The sequence below is a fragment of the Amphiprion ocellaris genome, chromosome 7, assembly GCF_022539595.1.
Source record: "Amphiprion ocellaris isolate individual 3 ecotype Okinawa chromosome 7, ASM2253959v1, whole genome shotgun sequence".
Taxonomy (NCBI): domain Eukaryota; kingdom Metazoa; phylum Chordata; class Actinopteri; family Pomacentridae; genus Amphiprion; species Amphiprion ocellaris.
In genome coordinates, this window is record NC_072772.1 from 6729227 (window position 1) to 6751810 (window position 22584).

The following is a 22584-nucleotide window of genomic DNA, read 5'->3' on the forward strand; positions in this document are numbered from 1 at the left end:
AAAGGACCAGCAGATACATTAAAAATTATCAATAAAATTATAAAAAAATCTTTTTGACAGCATGGGACTGTTCTGACTGAAATTTGTTCAAAAGATGTTTCAGCTTCCTTTTCTAAAGCTTTTTATTTGATGTGCAGCTTTGAAATGTGCCAACAGTTATTAAAGATGATATGATTTAAGCGGAGTTTTCTCAGAAGGGGGTCGACCGCTGTGTGCTTCAACCAGTGGTCAGTATCATATTAGTGGCTGGCTGAGGGTGAAATCCTGCAATACCAGGAGAAATGTTGGAAATTGTTCACTTTACAGTTTTGTGATATTTCTGATATCTTTTATGTATTTTTTTTTGCCACATTTGATTTGTCATCTGTTTTTTTTATCATTGCATGGGAACATATGTTCTGTAAAACACATATTTTGGTACTTAAAATTCAGAATTTCACCTCTACTTGGGGATGGTACAAATATGATTAGAAAGTAGGGGGTGAGAAAATGGAGTAGTAGTAGAGTTATTTTACAAGATTAAACTGAAGGTAGTCTAAAAAATTGAAGGTAGATGAGGGAATTTTAACTATTTGTCATTCATATCATCCCAGAGATCTACAACATTTGTTAAAATGTGTTAAAATCACAGCATTTGTGTGCACTAAGAGACTGTTTGGCCATATGCAGAGGCAACAATCCAATCATTATTTTAGTAACTGTTGGAGATCTGCTCTGCAATGATTGTTCAACATATTTACATGTCATTGAAATTTAAAAGCATATACCACCATTTTTTTAAAAATTATTTTTTACACCAAAAATTGTTAACAGATCTTGGGAGTAGGGCAAACTAGGGTAAGAAGCCTCCCACCCTCATCATTAACTCCTGACCAATGCAGTTAGTGGATTTTCATTTCAGGTCTTTTCTTGGATGACAATGACACTATCCATCTCTAAATAGCATCGAAATTATTTTACTGGTGGGAGGGAATCAAAAGAAGTGATTTTGAGGTATGTTGGTGTAAGATTTCAATAAAATAAGTCTCTGTATTTTTTATATACATATACACAAACTTTTTTTGGTTGTTTACATGAAATTTAGATGAAGGGATTCCTTAATTTGAACAAAAAAATAAAAAATAAATTCCTGGCAACTGAAGGTTAAGCATCCCTTCTGATTTTAAACTGTTATATCAGGAATTTAAATATCAAGGACCATAAAGATATACAATACAGTTAGTTGCCAATAATCAAACCACTTGAATTTGAATTGAAATTGACTTATGTTTGTGTTATTGAACATTTAGGTTGCAGTTGAAGTTGGAGCAACATAAACATGATAATAAAGGTAATCTTATGCACATGTTTGTCACATTCAAAGTGACTGTTGAGGTAAGATTTTACATTTAGGTTTATAATGTCAAAGTTGTGGTCTTTTTTGATTTATTTACTCTCTAAATTTGTTCACTTAAGCATACTTCTTGTGCACATATTATACTGCTACTCAGAATATATATATTTTTAAAAAGAAAATAGACATTGTTAGAGTGTCTTACCCTGCTACTGCATATATGAAAAAGCATTTTGCAGTTGCAGAAGAAATCTGCTAAATTTCCCCAAGAGATATAATGATGGTTGGGACTCAGTTTGAAAATAAACAAAGTCTGTGATGTGGAGAAAGACCAAACCTCTGTAACTCACCTGTGACCTTCATTTCTGCTCATAGTGGCTAAAGGCTGCATGAGCTGCAAATAGCCTTAACATCCAACCAAACTGTTTCCAATCTTGTTGCATTATTGGTAATGTTGCTGCCAGGTTGACAAAGAGGAGCTGTGCATGGCATGAAAAGGCTGCCTTACCCGTTTCTGCTTCAGCTTTACACTTCTGTGACGCCCGGTGACTCTTCCTCCTTGTCGCTGAGTGACAGCTTGTCTTTGACACATCAACCTGTTGTGATTGGATTTTGTGTAAGCGGGGACAAAACTCCTGACACGCAAAATAACAACAGTGATTTAGCCAATACGTTTGGAGAGTAGAAAATAGCCAAATACACTTTCTGCATAGCTTTGTGTGTCTCCCATGGGGCTTATGCAAAATTAATATCAACTCTCCGCCTGCATTACTAGACACAAATATCCTATTACAGTTCCATTCTGGCCACATATAATGGAATGTGGATGATGGGTGCCACTTCATTGCATCCCACTTTGAGCACGCTGATTTCATTTTCTGTCAATAATAGATCATAAATTACTCAACACATACTGACTGTATGGTATGCAAATTGCATTAGTGATAATGCTCTTCATGACGTGTGTAAATATGCTGCAGTGTTTGTGCATATTACAGGATTATTCATTCAGTCACTGTTATTCCTGCAGCTATATCTAAAAGCGCCTGCAGGTGATTTTGAAGGAATAAAGGCCTTGTGTAGTTGTAATCCAAACGTGATGCAGCTAAAGAAAAACAGCCTCAGTCGCCTATACTGGGGAGAAAAACATCCCTCCCAACTTCTTTCTCCCCCAGCCTGTTTCTATGTGACACAGTTGTTGGATTCTGCAAGCAATTCTCTTTTAACGCTTGTATGTGGACAACATTTCTCTGCAGCCTTGGTGCCATAATGACAGCATGACGTGATTGGTGGACGTGCTGAGAGTGGGGTGTTGGGCTGGGGGTGAAAATGTCAAGACATTATTCTAGGCTGTTCCATCACGAGCTGCTAGGTCAACCTTCACCTTTTACTGCCGTGTTTTGTGTTTAAACAGACATTTAAGTCGGCTGAGCCTGTGATTCATCCCTGTGTAACAGTATGACCTCAACAATTCTCCCACTCTGCCACTCTGGAGACTTGATGAGTGTAAGAAATGCTATGAAAAAATAAAAATCCCCACAGCCAACAAGCAGTCAAAGGGCAAAAAGAGAGCATCAGAGTGACCTTATAGTTCACCTATTAAATCCCCACAGATCTTGACAGATGTAGAAGTGCAAGTCAGAGCTGGGGGCTGTTTGTTGATTGGTGATAAGGTCAGGGGGAGTCTTCTCTGGAGGTTATACTTTGCACCTGCCCAGGAGGGAGAACACCTTCTTGCAGCTGATGTAACCTGCAGGAGACAGGTAGGAGCATAATTATTCATGGGAAGTTGCAATAAAATGACCTGCTTATGTATGTTTGCACCATGATAGAGGATATATGCCAGAAAGCAGCTACATTTAATAACATGGACTTTCCCCAGTATTGTTCCTGTGTTGCCAGATGAGCTCTCCAGGCTGCTCCCACATGCTTCAGAGTCTTTTTTAACGCTCCTATAAATGCACCAGGAGTCCGGAGCGCCTTCCCTTTCCACGTCTGGTCAGCCGCTGTGTGAGGAAGGCACCGGAGAAAAATCCTCTCTCTGAGCGCGTAAGAGGAGGGGGGAAAAAAGACGAGACTTCGCCCGCATCTCAATCTGCTCTGCATCTTTTCTTCCTACCGGACTGCAGTGGAGAGCTCCAGCTGACTGTGCAGGACTACACCTTACAGCACAACATGTAAAAGAGGTGTTTCTTCTGGAGTGCGTTTTGTTTTGGAGAAGCAAAGCGAGATCACTGCCTGGCTGCTTTTTTTTCTCCTCTCCCTTCCTTTGCGCTCCTTGCCTCAGTGGTAAGCGGGATGCGGGATACGCAGCATCACCGGTATCGTTAGAATAAACAGATTCCAGTTCAGCAGGCCTGTCAGATTTTTTTAAAGGTAACTGGACGAGTAAAGACTGAGCAGGAAAGCATTAAAAAGATAAAACTCTCCACCGGTGCAAGGGAGAAAAGGACTGATTTTGTTCGGGAGGAGATAAAGTGAGGAGGGATATATTTTTCCAACTATTTGGGACGTGGATGCTGTTTTTTATTTACTGTTGGAGATGATCGGGACATCCTAAAGATCATATTTAACCGGACTGCTGTTGAGCTGATCGGTAACGCATTATTTTTCTTATCTATTTGTCATTTTAATCTGCCCATCTATCTGTCCAGAGAGTGTCGGCGGTGGAGGGAGGCGCGGAACAAGATCCAGAGAACTAAACCAAGGGGGGGGGGGGGGGGGGGGGGGGGGGGATTTAGTTACTCTGCATTTACGTTTTTCTTGCAAATCCGCGTATAGCCTCCTGTTTCTGCGGACACTAACACGGGGAGAAGCTGTGCCAAAGTAGTAGAGAATTTAGAAAAAGAGGCAGCACAGGTAAGACAACTGCGTCTTTAAAATGGAAACATGCAATATTATAAAGAGAATCATATGCAGCGCAGTAAGGATGCTTAAAAAGCCTCAAGCTGCGTCAACGAATCTGCTTTTACGCAGGAGAAGTTGAGACTGATTATCCACAAGAGGGTCACTAATGAAACGATGCTTTAACCTGTCTCATTCTGACTCAGAATACTTGGAGCTGGCGGATTATTCCAGCATTTTTCTGCTTTTGTGCTCCAGCCACGTTACCAAACTCTTGCTGTAGCCTAATTGTTGCATGCTGGGGCTGAATGGAAACTGTCCTTGTGCAGCTGTGAGTGAAGAGCAGCGTCTTAATAAAGGCTCACAAATCATGAGTTGGTAGGAGGCACAAGCCGAGGACGTTTTCCCGTGGTGACAGATGACAGGAGGGCTCACAGACAAAGTATTCACTTTAAGTGGAGTGATATAGATCAAGTGAAAATTCATTAAAGGGGTTGGTCGATAGCTGCTGGAACTACGTGTTGATTTAACACCCCCTGTAGGCTTGGAGTGTGGACTTTTACACGTTATATTTTTTATTGTTACAAGGAAGCAAAGAGGGGATGACTGAATGTTGTGTTGTGATGAGATTTAGAGAGAGGAGATGCGCAATGGGCTCATTTTTGGCTCCACCTTGTGGTTAATTTAGCCTCTGTTTTTGACTCCACTTGTGCCATCCACAGGTTTTGATGTTGTTATTTATAGCATGCTGGTAGAAAACCCTCCTATTGTCGTTTTATATCGTTAACACAATGTGCAGTGATGCAGTAGTAGATTACAATAGGGAAGCATTCTTACTCGAGGCAATGAATATCTATAAAAACCAGCAGATATGTTTCATCCAGGTGGTCAACTTAATGGTTTATGCAGGGTATTCTTGTTAGTATGACACCAAATGTGGCCCAAAGAAACATTTTTCCTTCCTTTAATTGCAGATATTTAGAATAATATAAAAAGTATCTCAGAATTATTTGCTGAAAAACATAATTTCTGCTTTGCTTATCATTCATTTTTTAGTTACTGAGAACTTTATTGGCAGCCACATGGTAACCACCTGTTATTGCCACAGCGGTGCCAGCAGACGCTAACATTTCTGCAAACTCAAGTGCTTTGTGTTGATCTCAAAATGCATAAATGCTGCATCCATAAACACAAACTGCTTTGCTGGCTTTCTCTCTCGTTACAAGCCAGATATTTGCTCTACAGAATCAATTGCACGTTCAAAAGTTTATCTGCAGCTTGGCAATACAAGTTCTCACAGTGCGCCATGCCAAGTGCCACAGCTGATGCCTCAAAGGAACACTTTAAGTTTGACAGCTCAGTAATTGGGAATGGTGATAATATTGGATAGCCTGTATGCAATTATTAACTGGGCGCATATCAAGTATTTATTGTTCTGCAAGTCCAGTTCTAGCAGACATTTTGTTCCAAAACAGAGAGAGATCTGGAAGCCAGAAAAAGCAGCGTGGGGGAATTAGTCATTAGGATGATTAAATTAAGAATAATTTAGTGATTTTGGGCAAGCATTGACACAAATCACACGACTGCACTGCCAAATAGCATAGTTAAAACATAAATATTGTGAGATGACAACTGAGATTACAGCTGCATGACGACAGACCGAATGACTTTTACTGATGGAGACTGTACAATGGGTTGAAAGCTTAAGAAATTCATCTGCAATTAAGATAATTTTTTAAAGGTCAAGAATTCACTTAACACGCATGAGAGTCCATTGTGAAATTAATCAAGACCAGTGATGTCATATGAATTACTGGGAACATGAATAGAAATTGTTGAAGTCTGTGCCATAATTTAGTGTTTGCTCTTTGTTTGAGCTTGCAGTGTGACTGAAGCTGGACAGATTCAGGAGGAGATGATCCAGAGATCCAGACAGGCTATGATTAGGAGTGATTTATATATTTATTTATTTATTTATATACAGTGCTGGGCCTTTTTTTTAAACTTACAAAAACATGAATTACGAGTCCACACAGTCACTAAAACTATTATGGAAAAACTAATTACATACATATATATTCCATTATATTTTGAATTTTCACCTGCTGCGCGAATTTCGTGTTTTCCTTACCATAAATGTTGCAGAAAAGGCAGAAATCGGTACATAAAATTGACCAGAATCCACAGTATTCAAACGAAACCTAAGTCCAAAGTTAGTTGTCACATTCGGGAGTTTATTTTCTCCGAGGTTCTTTGAACACGTCACGAGAATGTGCTGCCAGTTTAGGGAGAAATAACAGTTGGTACGCCTGTCGAAGTTCTATATATATATATTTTTTTTTTTTAACAAAGTTTAGTCTGCGTAGCATACTGTTGGTATATCCCTTCGTCACTTGCAGACTGAAGGCTCTTCTGGTTAGCAACGTTAATTTATTAGCTGTAAATGTCCGTTAATCCCTCCATTTTGTACACTGATTAGTGAATTAGCTACACCTGCTGCTGAGCTAACATTAGCTGTATTCCTCTCAATGGTAAGTTAACTGAAGTTAGCAGGACTTACTTTAAAAATGTACACGTTTTTCGACGATATCTGTCGGAGTTTGAAGACTTCCGCTTTTTAATGTCTTTAAAACCAAAATATGTGTCGCTTTTGCTCACGGCGTCGACTGTTTACCGTATTGATACAAGATAGGTTTACCGGAAATTGCCGGTGTTCCAGTTTAACTGGTGATCAGGTTAACTGGTGATAGTTTCCGTCTCCAGATGATTCGTCACGATCAGACCTGGATTTACGTGAAATAAAGATACCAGATAAAGAAGACCTCACCGGAAAACGTCGGCATCACTACTTAAAGTCTGTATCCATGTAAATATCATCTACAGACAGTAAAAAGAAACGTGCGGGCGGAAATAAAAAACACGTATTTTTCAAGTTATCCAGAAGATAATAAACAATGAGACTGAAATATTGCTGCAGTTGCCATAATTAGAGTGTAAGAAATAACACTTGATCGGTTTCTATTGAAAGACATTTGTGGTTAAAAGTCAAGCTCAAATTGACTTGCTACAGACAGGTAATGCCCCTTGTTTTCTTGCATTTGACATGAAAATATTCAATTTGCTTTAATGCTCAAGTATATGCAACCCATTTCTGCATCGCAGCTCATCAGACAGGACTACTCCAGGTCTCAAGTCCAGCTGCAGAGGAGTGGCCTGCAGGTAAAGTCTCTGTCACAGATGTTCATACCATGGGGATTCCACTTTTGAATTCTCACACAAATGCTGTAGTTCTATTTTTAGTGATGCTGGCAAGGCTTTATGCCTCTGTTTTTGTGCTGCACTGGGTGGACGTGCAAATGCTGGTAGATTACACAATTTTATTTGGTCAAATTCAATTCTTGTGCCTGTTTGTAAATTTCACAGCTGTGGTTCATAGTCCCATTTCAGAGATGGATGGAGTGCTGCTGCTCACTTCACTCACTGGCTATTATTTATTTGTATGTGTGCTCCAGAGTTCACTCGTTTGCATTGTTGTGCCTTACGAAACAGTTTGACTGTTTTAACAGAGCACCGTGGGCCAGTGTTGACAGCCGGTGTACCTTGAGTAGTAGTTGGCAATTAGGTTCAACCGAGGGTCAGTTTTTCAATACATTTGGGGCCTCCACTGGTCGGTTGTTGCAGTGGCAGTGCAGTGACATAGACCCTAATGTTTTCATGTAGTTTGTTGAATCTTAATACATATAATGTACTTAGAGATAGCACACACATAATCTCTCGTAGATGCATAGCACCTATAATATACATAACATTTGGCCATGGGCCAGGTTGGACTCACAGACTGCGATGCACTGAACTGTTGACTAGAATAAACAAATGTCTGGAAGTGAATCAATGTACTTACCCTGTACACTTTCTGCTGTACTCAATATGGACAGCAATCATTTAGGATATCCCTTTGTTAGCCTTGATATTGATTTAGCAAAGCTCTTGTACGAAGTTCAAATTTTAGATGGTGTACAACATTTTATAATGATAAATATTTATGATTATGGTAATTGATGTGCCCTCTACTGCTACAGTTTGTTGAAGGTTGCATGATTACTAGCAAAGCAAATATTGCTAATTAAAAAAGCAGCACTTGAAAAGAAAGGGTGAATATTTCATTTGCAGAAACAGGAGCCTGCTATTTATTGAACTGTGATTCAGATCCACACATCTGAATCGCAGTTTTTGTAGGGGTCAGAAATCTGACTTCTGTTGAAAGATCTGTAATTGCCATTTCTGCAATTTATTTGATGACCTGTGTGTCCTTCTGGGATGTTTACATTCCTCCAGTGTTTCTGCTTTACACGCTGGTCAGTCAGTCAATATGGAATGTCTGGATCCACTGGATTGCTGTCTGTTGCTGGCTCCTGAAACTGCTGTCTTTTTAATGCAAGGCAGCTTTCATTTTCTTTCTTCTATAAATGTCTTTTATAATCCATGCTAAACAAGTTATATCGCAATTGCACAAGAATAAATTCAAAAAATTCAGTCAGGTGAGCTGAGTTAATAATGGCTATAAGGCCAAAAACGTCAGTTTGACTCTTGCTGAAAAAGCTGTGACGACTACAAGTTATATTAATCATAGGTGCATTTTAAACAAAATTAGCAAAAAGTATTTGTTTTGTGCAGTTGTATCACCCAGAATAATAGGAGAATGTTCTGCACCATCTTGTCTCTTTAAGCCACGGCCTTAGAATATGTATTTTTTCTCTTGTAGTTACTCTTGGCTTATGTACAGCCAATCTCAACTCAGTATACACTATGCCTACAATATAGATTTTTTAATGTGAGAACATTGCTTTCATTTTAGCTTTGTGCTTTAATATCAGAGAGGTGTTGGTATTACATTTCCTTTAATTTACAGGTGTGTTACATTAGTGGATGCATGACCTGACTCACAGGGTTTGTGTGACTTTGCATCTGAGGTCTTGGCTGATTGTGTTGAAGGTTAATTATCATCAGCCACTCTCTGCCTCACAGTGAGGGACAGAGTGACAATCATTAGTCCTTAACAAAGTCTCTTTTCCTGTGAGTGGGAAGGAACAGCGTTGTCGTGCTCTGCATCTGCCCCACTTCATTTAGCCAGCCGTCACTGCTGCTTGCTTACACTCATGACTGAATACTCACACATATATCCGGTATGCACTGAATATAGATTTTTTTTTGAAAAACTGAGATGATTTTGTCTGTCTGCTGAGCAGGCTTCCTCTTTTCATCTTAGCCATCACAGGTCATGCTTAGCATATTCATCGTGCTAGTATGGCTGGTGGAGTTGTTCACTCAAGGTTACACTAACAGTGTCCTTCATATGATAAACACAGCATCCTAATGACACTCAGGTATGCTTCTCCACCTTCCTCATTTCCACCAATACTATATATTACAGGACAGTACTCAAGGTTGAGTGTTCAGGGCACATGCTTGAAGGACTGCAGTGAAGTATAAGCAGGCATAAGTCCATAGATATTTGTTGAAGTTGGGAAAAAATTCCTTGTACTTGTATATGGACACTCTGGAAATCTTTGCCTGTTTTCACTTCCATCCTTAGCATTTTAAGTTGAACTTTACCTAACCTGAGAATGACATTGAATTCCCATTTTGTCTCACTTAATCATTCAGTCTGACATTAAGCTCTTGTTAGCCAATTTCTGTTAAAGTGGGTGTATTTTGTTTTGTTCATTTGCAGTCAACATAGATGCTGTTGTAGCAAGTTCTCAAAGCAATTAATTTAACATCTTTAACAACCATTGAGCAAGTATGTCTGTTTAAGTGATGGTGATTATGTAAGTTGACTTAAAACATTCTGTTATAACTTTGCTGATCTCATTTTTCTGAGTCAGAGGCCACTTGCTTTTAAGAAAGGAAACAGACATCAGCAAGTACACGATGCACAAACACCAGATCAATTTAGATTGCAAACAAATCTGAGATATGGGTAGCAATTCAGAGGTCTGGAACCATACCAGCTTTACCCTGCAATAACTTTATTTCAAAGGTAAATACAGTTCACATTGCTTCCAAACTACACAATAATGCAAGTTATAAATATTTATTTGGATTTTTCTGTAAGTGAACTTTATGACAAAATGTAAGTGATGATGTTTTTGTTCTCTGACAGAGCAAAGATAGATGACACCTTTGAAATTTTAACTTTAGAGGCTACTATTACTTTTTAATAGTAGTCACCCAAGACAAGACAGCAGCACAACAAGCTTTCCAACTATGTAATTTCATAAACCACAAATTCAGACCTACAGATTCTCTTTACATTGTGGAGCATGTTGTTAAAGCTCTGATATTTTCTTTGTGCCCAATGTTTTGACTGAGATGAATGTGGTGACATTACTTTGTCATCCAAGCCCTTGTAGGTCAGTGTTGATTTAGTTAAGGTAATACAAAACCTAGAAAGTCAGCATTCATTTAGTTTCAGTAAAACAGATTCATGTTCAGACAAAGTAAAATAGAGTTCAATGTTGCAACAAAACTGCTGGCTGTGTTGTACAAAAATACAACACAGAGAAATCTTGCTGCTAAAACGCAGTGGGGAAGCCCAATTTGTAGCTACCTTTGCAGGGATCAAAGTTAGGTCGTATAGGGTTACATTCTGCAAGCAAGTATTGTAGTCTGCTGTATGTGATGGACTTTTAAACTGAGGAGGCAGGAAAGAGGAAAGAAACTTTTTAAGTTGTTGCACAACATGCTGTGAACTGCTGTGCAGGGCAGTTTTTATTGCAAAACAGGAATTACCATGATAATGAAAAAAATAAAAGGAAACTAGTTATGAGGTAAGCCTGTGTTGTGCAGTATCCCAGAACTGGATATTTCTTATCCATCCATTCTTTAAATGCTTTTTAATTCTTACTGTTATTCCATAGAACAATGTCAACTTGTAAAGAATAGCAGCTTTGCTGTTTTGTATGTAGGCAATAATGATGTAGTTTTCTCCTGTGTCCTCAAATAAGACTACTTTAAACAAACTACTTTTTCAAAAAATGTGTTATATACACTCAGTGGCCTTTTTTGATAGACCTGTGGAAGTTAATGCAGTACACTGGAACAGCAATAAATATGTTTCTTTTGATTATTTTATTTTATTTTACTTGATTGTTTAGATAGAGGTATTCATTTAACTATGTTTATTAAGGTTTTAGTTTGCAGTGTCATTAAACTAGACCATGTTCAGAGGAGTTTCTAATGTTTTCCTCACCTGATTAAAACATCAAAGATCTTGAATATTCAAAACACAATCAAAATAATGCAATGCATTATAACACCATGTACTAAGTACAACATCACTAGAAAACATGTAGTTGAACATCTAAAAAAGTTTTAAGGTGATCTGTCATGCTGGATTTTCTTTTATAGGTGTACTTTATTAAGTGGCCATGGAGTGTATTTTCCAAACTACAGTTTAATCACACATTTATGCAAAAAGATAAATATCATTCCATATGAGCAAGTCTGTCTGGTGATCTGTTTGTCTGCATCCATTGAATGAGAAGATTGTGAGAATGTCAGACGTAAAAGTAAATAAACTCTGAAAGTCTTGTCACAGGAGAGAAAAGTTCCGGATGTGGAAAGCAAAAGAGAATTCTCTGACTCTGTTTTGAATAAGTGCCAAGCTGAGCAAACATGATATTACATCTGCATGGGCCATTTGCAATGTGCTGACAAGAAAAGTGAAGTAAGATTCATGGTCTCATTGCGTTCTTGATCAATTGATGGATTGGACATGGGAGCCCAACTCTCTAAAGTTGTGAAGGTTAACCAGCTACCACACATCCATCCTTTAGCCTTTGAAGCATGCACACCGCAACTAACCATAGTGCGACGCAAGACATGCTGCTGCAGTGAAGGGGGCAGTTGCACGTTACATTTGATAATCTAAAATACACTCAAGACAAATCCTGCTTTCAGATACATTTTTCAAAATGTAACAGAAGGAAAGCAAGTGATTAGGCCAATTCTAAAACCACAGATCCTAGAAGATAAGGGCTGAACAGATTGCATGCAGTTTTTGCAGAAATTGACTACTTTTATCACTTGTCATCTTTAGGGCCCAGGTGCATCACAGCATAGCATAGTACCAGGTCATGGCCTACAGTATATGTATGCATTTCCTCTTGGGCTTATCTCTTTTCACATTTTTCTTACTGCAGTGTGCCCGTCTGTGTCCACAGTGTGCCTCTGGGAGTGGTTCATCTGTCTGTCTAAAATGATCCATATCCACTGCACTACTTGTCAACTGTTTGGACAGTGATAGATGAGAAGGAGAATATGTGCAAAGCAGGCTGCCACAGATAAAGCACTTGCAGGAATTCTGACCTACCTGTGGTCAATAGCAAAATGAAAACCTAGATGGACACACCATACTTAAGTGTTCCTTATCTATCTACACAGCTAGCAAAGTGTTGTCACAGACTCGCTCAGTCCTTGTTGGTATAAAGATAATTCTAATCGTATAGCAAGGTAACTTGGGATTATATTAGTATTTTTAAATCAAAGTTTGGAATGTAATGTTTGTTGTAATTTTTAAGTTGGAAGAGCCAGGGGTTTAAAGCTGTAACTATAAGGGCCTTTGAAGTTAAATGGAATGAAAGAATAATTCTGCAACCATTGATTTTATAAGCTGTGACAAGACACTGCTCTATCATTTTGATATTCTCTCTAGTAGGGGTGCAACAAATAATCAATAATTTGACTAAGACCAATGACCAAATTAGTTGACAACTAATTTAACTGGTGAGGTCATTCTGTGTGCTTTTCACATTGATTTGGAATGATCTGGCAGGAAAGCATTACTGCTTACTAGAGTGAAATGTGTCAATACCCAGCATGAGTCACTACCCGGTGTTATTAAATAAAAGCATGGACCACCTTCTCACAGTCTGAGGACATATAGACCAAGTTCCCTACTAATCTCAGCACAAGAGAACCAATGAACACTGGATCAACCAATAATTATAACCAAGGTTTCTGTCAGTGTATTGCGACCTCCCGAAGTTGATCCTCCACTGGACCCTAAGCATGGATGAAGATGTTTTTCAAACTATAGTTACAGTGGGGCAACTTGGTTGTACACTGACATTATCAATTGAAAGCTGTGGCATCTAACTGTTGCTGCTCTACCAGGTCAACTACATTAGTCCAGCTCTGTTCAAAGAAATGTAGCCACTTAGCAGTTAGTAGGTGGCCCTTGCTGGCCCTTGTTGGCCCTCGCTGGGCCCTGATTAAAACAAACACAGTGTTTCCTTTAGGATTTTTTTCAGCAGTGGCGGAAGGCTCTCCAGGAGTCGTGGTGGTGTAAACAAATGACACTTGACTGCAGATTTTACTTGTACAACCTAGTTATTGAATGGCCAGTTGAAAATAGCTTTTTAAAGGCTGAATGTAAAAATGTAAAAAATCTAATTTTTTTTTTGAACAAGCTCATCTGAAAATGCAGCCAGCAGTTACATCATGGCATGTAGATACTAGCTTAATGCTGTCGATTAGTTTACTCATGTTAGCGACACTAAGTTGGCACCGGGCCCAATTAACTGACAGTGCTGATATGTAACATTAGCTGGCCATCAATATTTTGCAAATGTCTATTTAACTTGTAAAATATGAGTTATCTTAAGCTAGTAACTTTTCTCCAGTAAGTCACTGTCCTATTTTCAAAGACGACACTCCTCTGACTCTCTGACCTGGTGCCTGGATGCTTGACATGATGTCACTTTCAAGGCTGCACTCTCGTGAGTAATTATGTTGTATTAATCCGACGTATCAAAGAGTAGATACTAAGCAAGATAGTTATCTGTAGTTTACATTGGTACATGTGAGTACCCGACACAGTGCAGAACTTGGCTGTGAAGGTGGAGACGTGTGGCGGTGGTGTATTTGCGACAATTTAAAAAACAAAGGGAGATTTGAAGGAATGGCGGCCTGCCACTCCTAAATGAATGTAGATGAAACACTGAAAGACATTTGGGCTCAGTGATGTACTTGCCATTGGACCATCAAAGCATAGATATCCCTACCGTTGATTATTCATTCAGATAATCAAACGAGGGTTCAACTTTTGGAATAGTCATTAGTTGCAGCCCTACTTTCTAGAAAAACTGTTGAGTTTATTGTATTTCATTTAGGGATATTAATGATTAATCTACTATTTTACGAGATGGTAGACTGCAGCTCATTTCTTGTGTTTGCTACTGTAGTGACCCAAGTAGTCAGTCGCTCGGACTACAGGCTGTTCCATCTTTGCAAATGCAAACAACCATGGGAATGTTAATATTCAAATCCAAACTGTTAAATGAGTAGCTCTGCGATTATTATTTTGGCTGTGTTGTGTTTGAATTTTGATTGCTGTGCATGGGTGACATAGTTTTCAGTGATTGTTGGGCCGAGAGCATTGTAGAGGTTTAGCTAGCATTGGGCCACCATGACAGAGACTTCCGTAATGGTTAATGGCTCCTGGCCAGCACCCTTGTGCGTGTGAATTTGAGTTGGGCCGCATATCAGTAGCCTTGTGTTGGATGCAAGAAGCATTTGTCAAATCATTTTTCAGGCTGTTACCTGTTTTGATAAAATACTGTTTGTTATTGTTGCAGAGTTTACTTTTCCCGTTCCCGCAAATTTAAACTGTAGTGAGCACATGTACCTGTGAACAATAAGTGTCTGTGGTTAAAAATGCCTGTTAGGGTACAACCCAGTGTTGGAGTTGATAGGGAGCAGCTGAGTTCTTAGTTTGACTCCCAGCCAGCAGGTTTTTGCTGCATATTATTCCCCTGCTTTCTTTCCCCACATTCCCCATCTCTGTTGTTACAACATCCAATAAAGGACCAATGCCAGAAACACGATTAATTGAAATTAATTGGGCTCTTTGTCTGTTTGTGTGTTATAGCTTGTTCTGCTGGTCTGTGAAACCTAAACTTTTTATTGGTTAATAACAAAGTTTGTTTTTCTGTTGTCTCTTCAATCTTCTCCTCATGTACTGCTCAGTGGCATGCAAAATACAAATGAGATGGCATATTGATCGTTTTCTTCCAAGGTAAACTAAAGCTGGTGCATTGACTCAGGCAGTTGGCAGCCATTCATTCACACAGTCTTACAAAGCCCTTTAGGTCACTGTACATCTGGGTGGCTTTCAAAGACGACCTGTGTAATGGGCTCTGAAATGGCCTGAGTCCTAGACTAAACCATAAGGAGGGGAGAGATGTGTAATTTCTCTTTGTGCTATGTTGACGCAGATAAATGGTCTTCTTACTGTAGCCTCATCCTCATTATTATGCTACAAGGGAGGTTAGACTTTCACCACTGCAAATCAATAACACATTAAAGTTGTAAACTAATATGGGATATACAAGTGGACTGAACAGCTCTTGCTCAGTTTTTTTTGAGGTAATCATCCATGATTAATGTCTAATTTCACAGATGTCTTGTGTTTGAGATGAATACAGTATGGTATCATTTGCATGATTGAGCTTTGCTTTTTGATATCTCTTTGATATGTCTCCCAAAAAGCTGCATTTTGGCTACAATTTGTAATTCTGAAGTCCAGGGTCTGTCAGGAAAACAAGTAAATTACACACTGTGAAGTGCAATTGACTGTGCACAGCGAAGAACCTTCTGTAGCTTTTAACTGGGGTTCTCCTGGCTGCACAGTACTGGACAAAGCAATAAGACAAATAGTGTGCACAACCGACTCCAGTTGCATACAGGTGCAGGACAAACAACAGCTATGACAGAAAAGAGTGACTGTCCACAAACTGAAATTTCGAAGCTTCCAAGTTTTTAATGGTACAACGAGCTCCTGTGCACTCTGTGGGTGTCTCTGGATCTGGAGCTACATGTCCTCTGATCTGCAGTCGCTGGCCTCACTGACCTCAACGACATTCATTGTTCTGTTTGTATTGTTTCTCTGTTCTCCATCTGCTGTCCTGCTATCCCTACCCCAGCCTCTCCTGCTATATCCCCCACCCCCCTCATTCCCACTGTCACCCTGAGCAGTCAAGGCCGATGGCCGCCTTCCCTGAGCCTGGTTCTGTCGTTTTTTTTTTTTCCCCTTTCCCGTTAAAGGGTTTTTTTTTTTTTTGTTTTTTTGTTTTTTTTGGTTAATTCCCACCGTCACAGACGGCTTGCTCATAGGGAATCCAAAGTCTTCACCTTACTATGTGAAGTGCTATGAGATGATATATGTTGTGAATTGCCGCTGGTCTTTGTCTGGCAAGCTTTTAAGTTTGAACCTATTTGCCTGATGAAGACCTCAAGTTGAAATGTTGCAAAACTTTGGCTTGAAAATTTCAGGGTGTGTGATTAGCCTCTCATTTTCCTGTGCATGATACTTGTTGCCATAGCAGCCAGTCCCTACCTACCACTTTGTGTCATTGTGTTGATGAGCTATAAAATCTAAGCTAATGCAGAAGTCCGTCAGTACAAGAACACAGTGTAGTTAGTCGCTGTCATGTTGTCAGACTTTGGCTATTGTTTACTTTGATCAGGAAAAAACAGAATAGTAGAAACATACTGAAATGCGAAGCAAATGACGCCTACGATGTGATTCTTTTTTTCTCCACTGGGGAATTTGATATTTATACCTTTATTTTCCTTCCAGTAACATTATGTTAAGGGAGGGAAAATTTTTTCTAACATGAGGATCCATGAATTCAATCTGTTGGACACAGATTGCAGAACCTTTTGTTTTTAGGTGAAGGGGCTTTTAGGTAAAGTACCATTGCTGAGGAACAACAGCAGTAGTGCAAACTGTATATTGTCAGCCAGTGTGAAATCAGACAATTTTTGAAGAATGTAAAGCAAATCCTAGTAGATACATATTTCCATTCATGATTTAACAGCCACAAGTAAAAGCTCTGGGTAAACACTCTCAATATGGCATAGCTTTGCAACATGTTTGACACCACATTTTTTTCTATTTGAAATGATATCTTCCACGGAGTAATAAAAAGTCACCACACAAATGTGATGTCAGAAGCATATGAATGGTAAACGGTGAAATTTCACATTGGTATTTATTCAGCTAAAACTTAAGTTATGACCCCAGTTCTCAGCCCTGAAGACTATCATATTAATCTATCTCTATTTGACTACTTGTCTCAACGGTGCATGCAGAAAATGAACATTGTTAGAATTGATCCTCATACATCATTCCTAACGCTCCCCATCTTGTGAACCAGCCCTCCGTGCCTACCCAATTCCCCTTGTTGGCCTGTATGCCAGCCAGCATGGCTGGCAGCCTTGCATTTCACTTTGATTTGTGAACGGGAATTTTTTTAAAACATCAATATTCTCTTTTGAATCGTGTCCAAATGGGCATTTTATGGTGCTGCAGACAAGAAATGAGCTTTCTGCTCAATATAGTAACTTTCTTAACATTGCCCAAACACCTCTTATTCCTTATCTAGCTCTTTAAGATGAACATTACAACTCCACTTGCCTTCAGTTGGCTATGAGAAGACAATCAGTGAGTACCATACTGTATTTTTTTTATATATTGTGGTTCTTAAGTGCAACCTTAATACCAAAGACCAGAACCTTCTCTAATTCTTGTTTTGGAAGCAGTCCTCGGTAGAGTCTTAAACCTCATGCAGACAGAGGGGGACATGTATTGCACAATACATTCTTCAGCTCCCAGAGTGTAATCTGTAGCAGAAAAAATTGTGTTCATTTGTCATTTAGGTTTCAACAACTGCTAAGCTTTGTCTTGTGGTGATGAAAAACACCATTTAGCCAGGTCCCTAGGTGCTGGAGCTAAACATGGCGGCCTGAAGTGCAACGTCTACCTTCACTTCTTCACTTCTTGTTTTTTGCAATACCATTTTCTCCTGCCATTCTTGCCATTTACATTTTTCTTTCTGGTCTTCTTCATGCTCACTCATTACCTTGATCTCCTTTCTGGCTCTTTCCCCAACAGCATCCTGATTGAGCATGGGAACAAGTTTCACCACTTTCCATCCAGTTTTTACTCTGGAACACTGTTTCAGTGGCTGTGGCTATGTTTTCCATCTCTCTAACCCCAGATGTATCTGCATGAATAGTAGAGGCCACTGCACCTATAGTTTTCCTTTATCTCTGCTTCTAGCTCTCCAGTAGATTTTCTTCTTCCTGCTTTTGTTTTCCACCTTACTCTGCCTAATCTGCTCTAGCCTGCTATAGACTGACTCTTCCTTTCTGTTGCTGACAGCATTTAGTCATGTAGAGCTGCTGTTTTTGTCCCCATAGTCCTCATTAACATGCACTTGTAGCTTTATGAGACCCCACTATTTCAGCTAAGACCCCTTAATGTACAGCATATGCTATATGACTTTCCAGTCATTCTAATTGGCTAGTGCAGGTCGTGAGTCATTTCACATCTGGACCTCTCAGCTTGATTGACATGCAGCAGCGGGGAATAGTCATATCCCAGGTGCAGAGGCAGTATGTCCTGGCCACTTTTTAATCATGTTCTCCAGGCTTGGGCTGATAAGAGATGTAAGGGTGATTATGGTTCAAGGAGGACGTCCTTGCGCAGGGGCCTTGGGATTATGGCTCTTCGCTGCGTTCAGACTCGGGGAATGAATACATCAGTATTCAGATGCTAGTCTCCTTAGGGGTTACAGAGTTACTGAAGAGATTTGGAATGGAGAAGAGAGAGTCACTCCGTCAGAAAACGCGAATCGAATGCCCTACGATTGTGTGTAATCTGTGAACTCCTTCCATTCTGATGAGCACAGCAGATGACAGTAAGGGTGTTAATAGCATTTTAGATATGATGAGCTTGGTTGACCTTAAAACTCTGTTCCCACTTCATTTTCAATATATGAATAGCACTGATATGAACTCAGGCAATGTTTCTGTATAAAAGGTGTGAAGAGATGTGACTGTCTGCCCCTCTCTGATAGTTTCTAGGCTTTCTATCTGATTTCCAGAAGAATTGTACTAAAGAGAGGGAGATCAAAAAGGCCCAAAAATAGCACAGCCATTTTTTGCATGTCGGGCTGTGCAAAAATTGACTCACCACTCACCAGCTCACCACAGACTTAGACAAATATTTTGTGCCTTTTGTGGGAGGGAATTAGATAAGAGTCTTTTTGTAGAGACAAACCAGACAAACTAGTCGGCCACTCTCATGCCACTGTGAATCTGATTAAACAATCTGGTCATATGCTGGGAATACAAATATAAATTATTTATATCTGAGAAAAACTCGTACTTACTGTAACGCTTTGCATTGTTGTGCTTTCATATGGCGCTGTGCGTTTTGTGTGTGGAAGAGGTACGGAAGAGGCGGGGGTGAAAATTAGGAGAAAGAAACACTAAATCATTGTAATCAGTCCTTCACTAGGCTGAACAGTCAGTAAATCACACAATGGTCAGCCACACTTGGCTTAATGGTTCCCAGTGCTTGACTCAACCATTTATTTATGAGTAGAAGCTATTTGCATCTGTTTTTCTATAAATATTCTAAAGGGAACATTACAGTAAATTGCTGCAGTAGATTGCACTACATTTGATTACTGTGCATACATTCATGATGTAATGGATATTTTATGTAGTACATAGTGACATAAAGCTATGCAAAAAAGTGTAAGTGTATTTAAGTTTGAAATAGTAGGAGCCAGATCTTCTATTGTATATCTATTATCTATATGTTTTCCAAAACTGGATGTTGCATCCTTTTGAAATGGTTTGTTTTATAAGCACAGTGGCAGGAAAAGGCGGTCTCCAGCTGCTGTGACTGCCATCCATGCTCTGTGTTTAGTCAGCTTATAACAAGGAAAAACAAAGAAATTTTAGGTAGATAATGGAGACATATGATTATATTCCTGAACCTCAGACTTCTCTGGACATTAACCCTTTCTTACTGCACAAGGACAAGGATCAGTCTGTCTTTATATATTACATTACATATTCAGAGATTTTCGCAAATTCTGCGTAGTCATTCTGAAAGAACTCTCACCTATGTGCATCTATGAATGCTCATACTTTTCAAAAGATTATTATTATTATTTTTTTTAGAAGTGCCCTCTCTGCCCTACCTGCCTGGATTGCTCCGGCTCTCTGTTTCATGCATGTCTTTTATAAGTAGAGATGCATGGAGAGATTAAAAGGTGCAGAACAGATTGCTTATAATTACCTGTATGCTCATGCTGATCACATTATGTAACCTGCAAGAGGAGGAGACTGGGAAATTGAAGTCTTGCTGCCTGAAGCTTTTCATTTAGCACACAATATATGTGCCCAGTTCACACTTCTAATTTACACTGCTACACTGACACACACACACACATGCACACAGACAACAGCCCTTTGCGCCTCTGCTGCACGAGATCCTTTATCATTACAGATTCATCTTTTCTAACCTTTTCAAGCATGATGTTCATGAATACGTGGATAATTTTTCACCATAGCCTACATTAAGTTGTCACTGTTGCATTAAGAGTAATATTTTAGGAAGGATTTCTATTTAGTGTAGTTATCAGCTCACTGACTAATTCGACTCTCATTCATTTCAGTCATTTTTGAAATTATGAAGAAATATTACATTGTAAAATATGGTTAACATGGATTCTTTGTGTCATGAGTTGGACATGATTTGAATATGGGCATATGTGTAAGTGATAAAACCAAATTAATTAATACTTTGTGTTTTTTGCCACTAGACTATAGTGCCTCAATTATGAAGATGGAGAAGAATATATAATAAACTGAAGTCATGCAGTGATGTACGCTGATGATCTCTGGTAATCATTTCTTTGTGTTATCTGGAGGCAACTGGTGCAGGGGTTCATTTTGTGATTATGTGTGCTAGAGGTTTGAAATAACTGCAATTACTTGTAGTACTTCAGTAAAGCAATTTCATTATGTAAAACTAATCCTATATGTGGTGTACATGTTTAATTTTTGTGAGACTGCTTTTGTTGTATGGCTATAGCTATTGGCTGTTGAATTTGTCAGGTGGACTAGGAAATTTGTTGAGTGTGTTAGAGCAACTACAATAGAGAGCAATGAAAGTGGAGGTGATTGTCCATATTAAAGAAGCAGCGATAGACATTGAAGTGTCAGTCTCTCCCCGTCAGTTGCAAGTTTTGTCTTAAGTTATGTGCACTTTTTCTAGGGTTGCATGTATAATTGAAATGCATTATTATGTGACAGCTATTCTGCTGTGTTTGTATGAGCTAGGACATTCATTGCATCAAAACAAATACACTTAAATGTCACCCCAAAATGTATCAGATTAGCAAAGCTAAGCTCATTTAAATTTAGGGACTTCTTGCTGATAATTCAGCTTTCATAAGCAGCCATTAAGATTTCTAAGTTCCTAACATATGTGATGGAAATTTCCTGCTTAAAAACACCTTATCTTTTATTCCTATTAGGAGTTACATTGTGATAAATTAGTAAAGAATATCAACTGATTGATAAAAGCATCACAAAATCTCCTCTAGTAAAATTTCAAAGCAGCCGAAAGGTTTTAGTCTAAAACATTTACAGAACTTGTGTGAAGGAGAAGAAGAAAATCTACAGACACATTCAAACACTCAAACATTCAAAGTAACATAACAAAAGATAGCATCCTAGCCTGAGTACATAAAGTGGGATCCAAGTGTTCAGAGTGACACAGTTCTTGTAGTTTTGCTATTGTACACCACCACAGTGCATTTGAAATGAAGCAACCAATATCAGATTGACATGTAGATATTCAGCTTTAATTACTTCGCCAAGAAACGCGGCAGAGTTATGTGACGATGGGTGTTGGTTTGTCCATCTGTCTGTCTGTCGGTTTGCAATATTACTCAAAAACGAACGGATTTGGATGAGATTTTCAGGGAAGGTCAGAAATGACACAAGGACCAAGTGATTAGATTTTTGGCTGTGATGCGGCTTATGGTCTGGATCCACAGATTTGTTAAGTATTTTTGTATCGTTGAGAATAAGCTCAGTAGCACTAAAGTCCAATTCAATTCAGTGTATAAGTATCCAGAAATCCAGGGTTTTGAAAGTTTTGGAGTACTATTATCACAAAATATAACAGTGGTTTGTTTACGGTGCAAAATTGAATTGGAATACTGTGGCAATAGTAGTTGTTTTTGTCATACTGCACAATGGATATTTTTGAGTGACTTGATTTTGCAGTAAAAGTGACCTTACAGGGGTTAATAATGTGACAGTAGCCAGAAACCCCCAGAAACTACTTGGGGCTCAGAAGGTTAATATCTTTTAGTCGTTTTGATAAATAGACTAATCTGTGAAATAGTCAATATATTAATCAATAGAAAACTAGTCTTTAGTGGCAGCCGCAGTGCATGTGCTGAGGGACTAGTTGTATAATTCTTATCACAGATTGGGCCTGCTGAATTCACATAAATAACGTGCCTTGT

At 39.0% G+C, this 22584-nt stretch overlaps 1 protein-coding gene across 3 annotated transcripts in view; it reads left to right on the forward strand.

Annotated features, from left to right (window-relative positions):
• Nucleotides 1–3271: 3271 nt before the first annotated feature.
• Nucleotides 3272–22584, forward strand: part of grik4 (glutamate receptor, ionotropic, kainate 4) — a 304795-nt gene continuing 285482 nt past the window's right edge. The window contains exon 1 of one of the 3 annotated variants that reach the window (XM_035953556.2): nt 3272–3929. The gene's annotated coding sequence lies outside the window, so the exon portion shown is untranslated. Of the gene's footprint in view, nt 3930–4069; nt 4193–22584 lie in introns of those variants that run through there. The other 2 variants (XM_023281819.3, XM_055012535.1) reach the window with 2 other exon arrangements.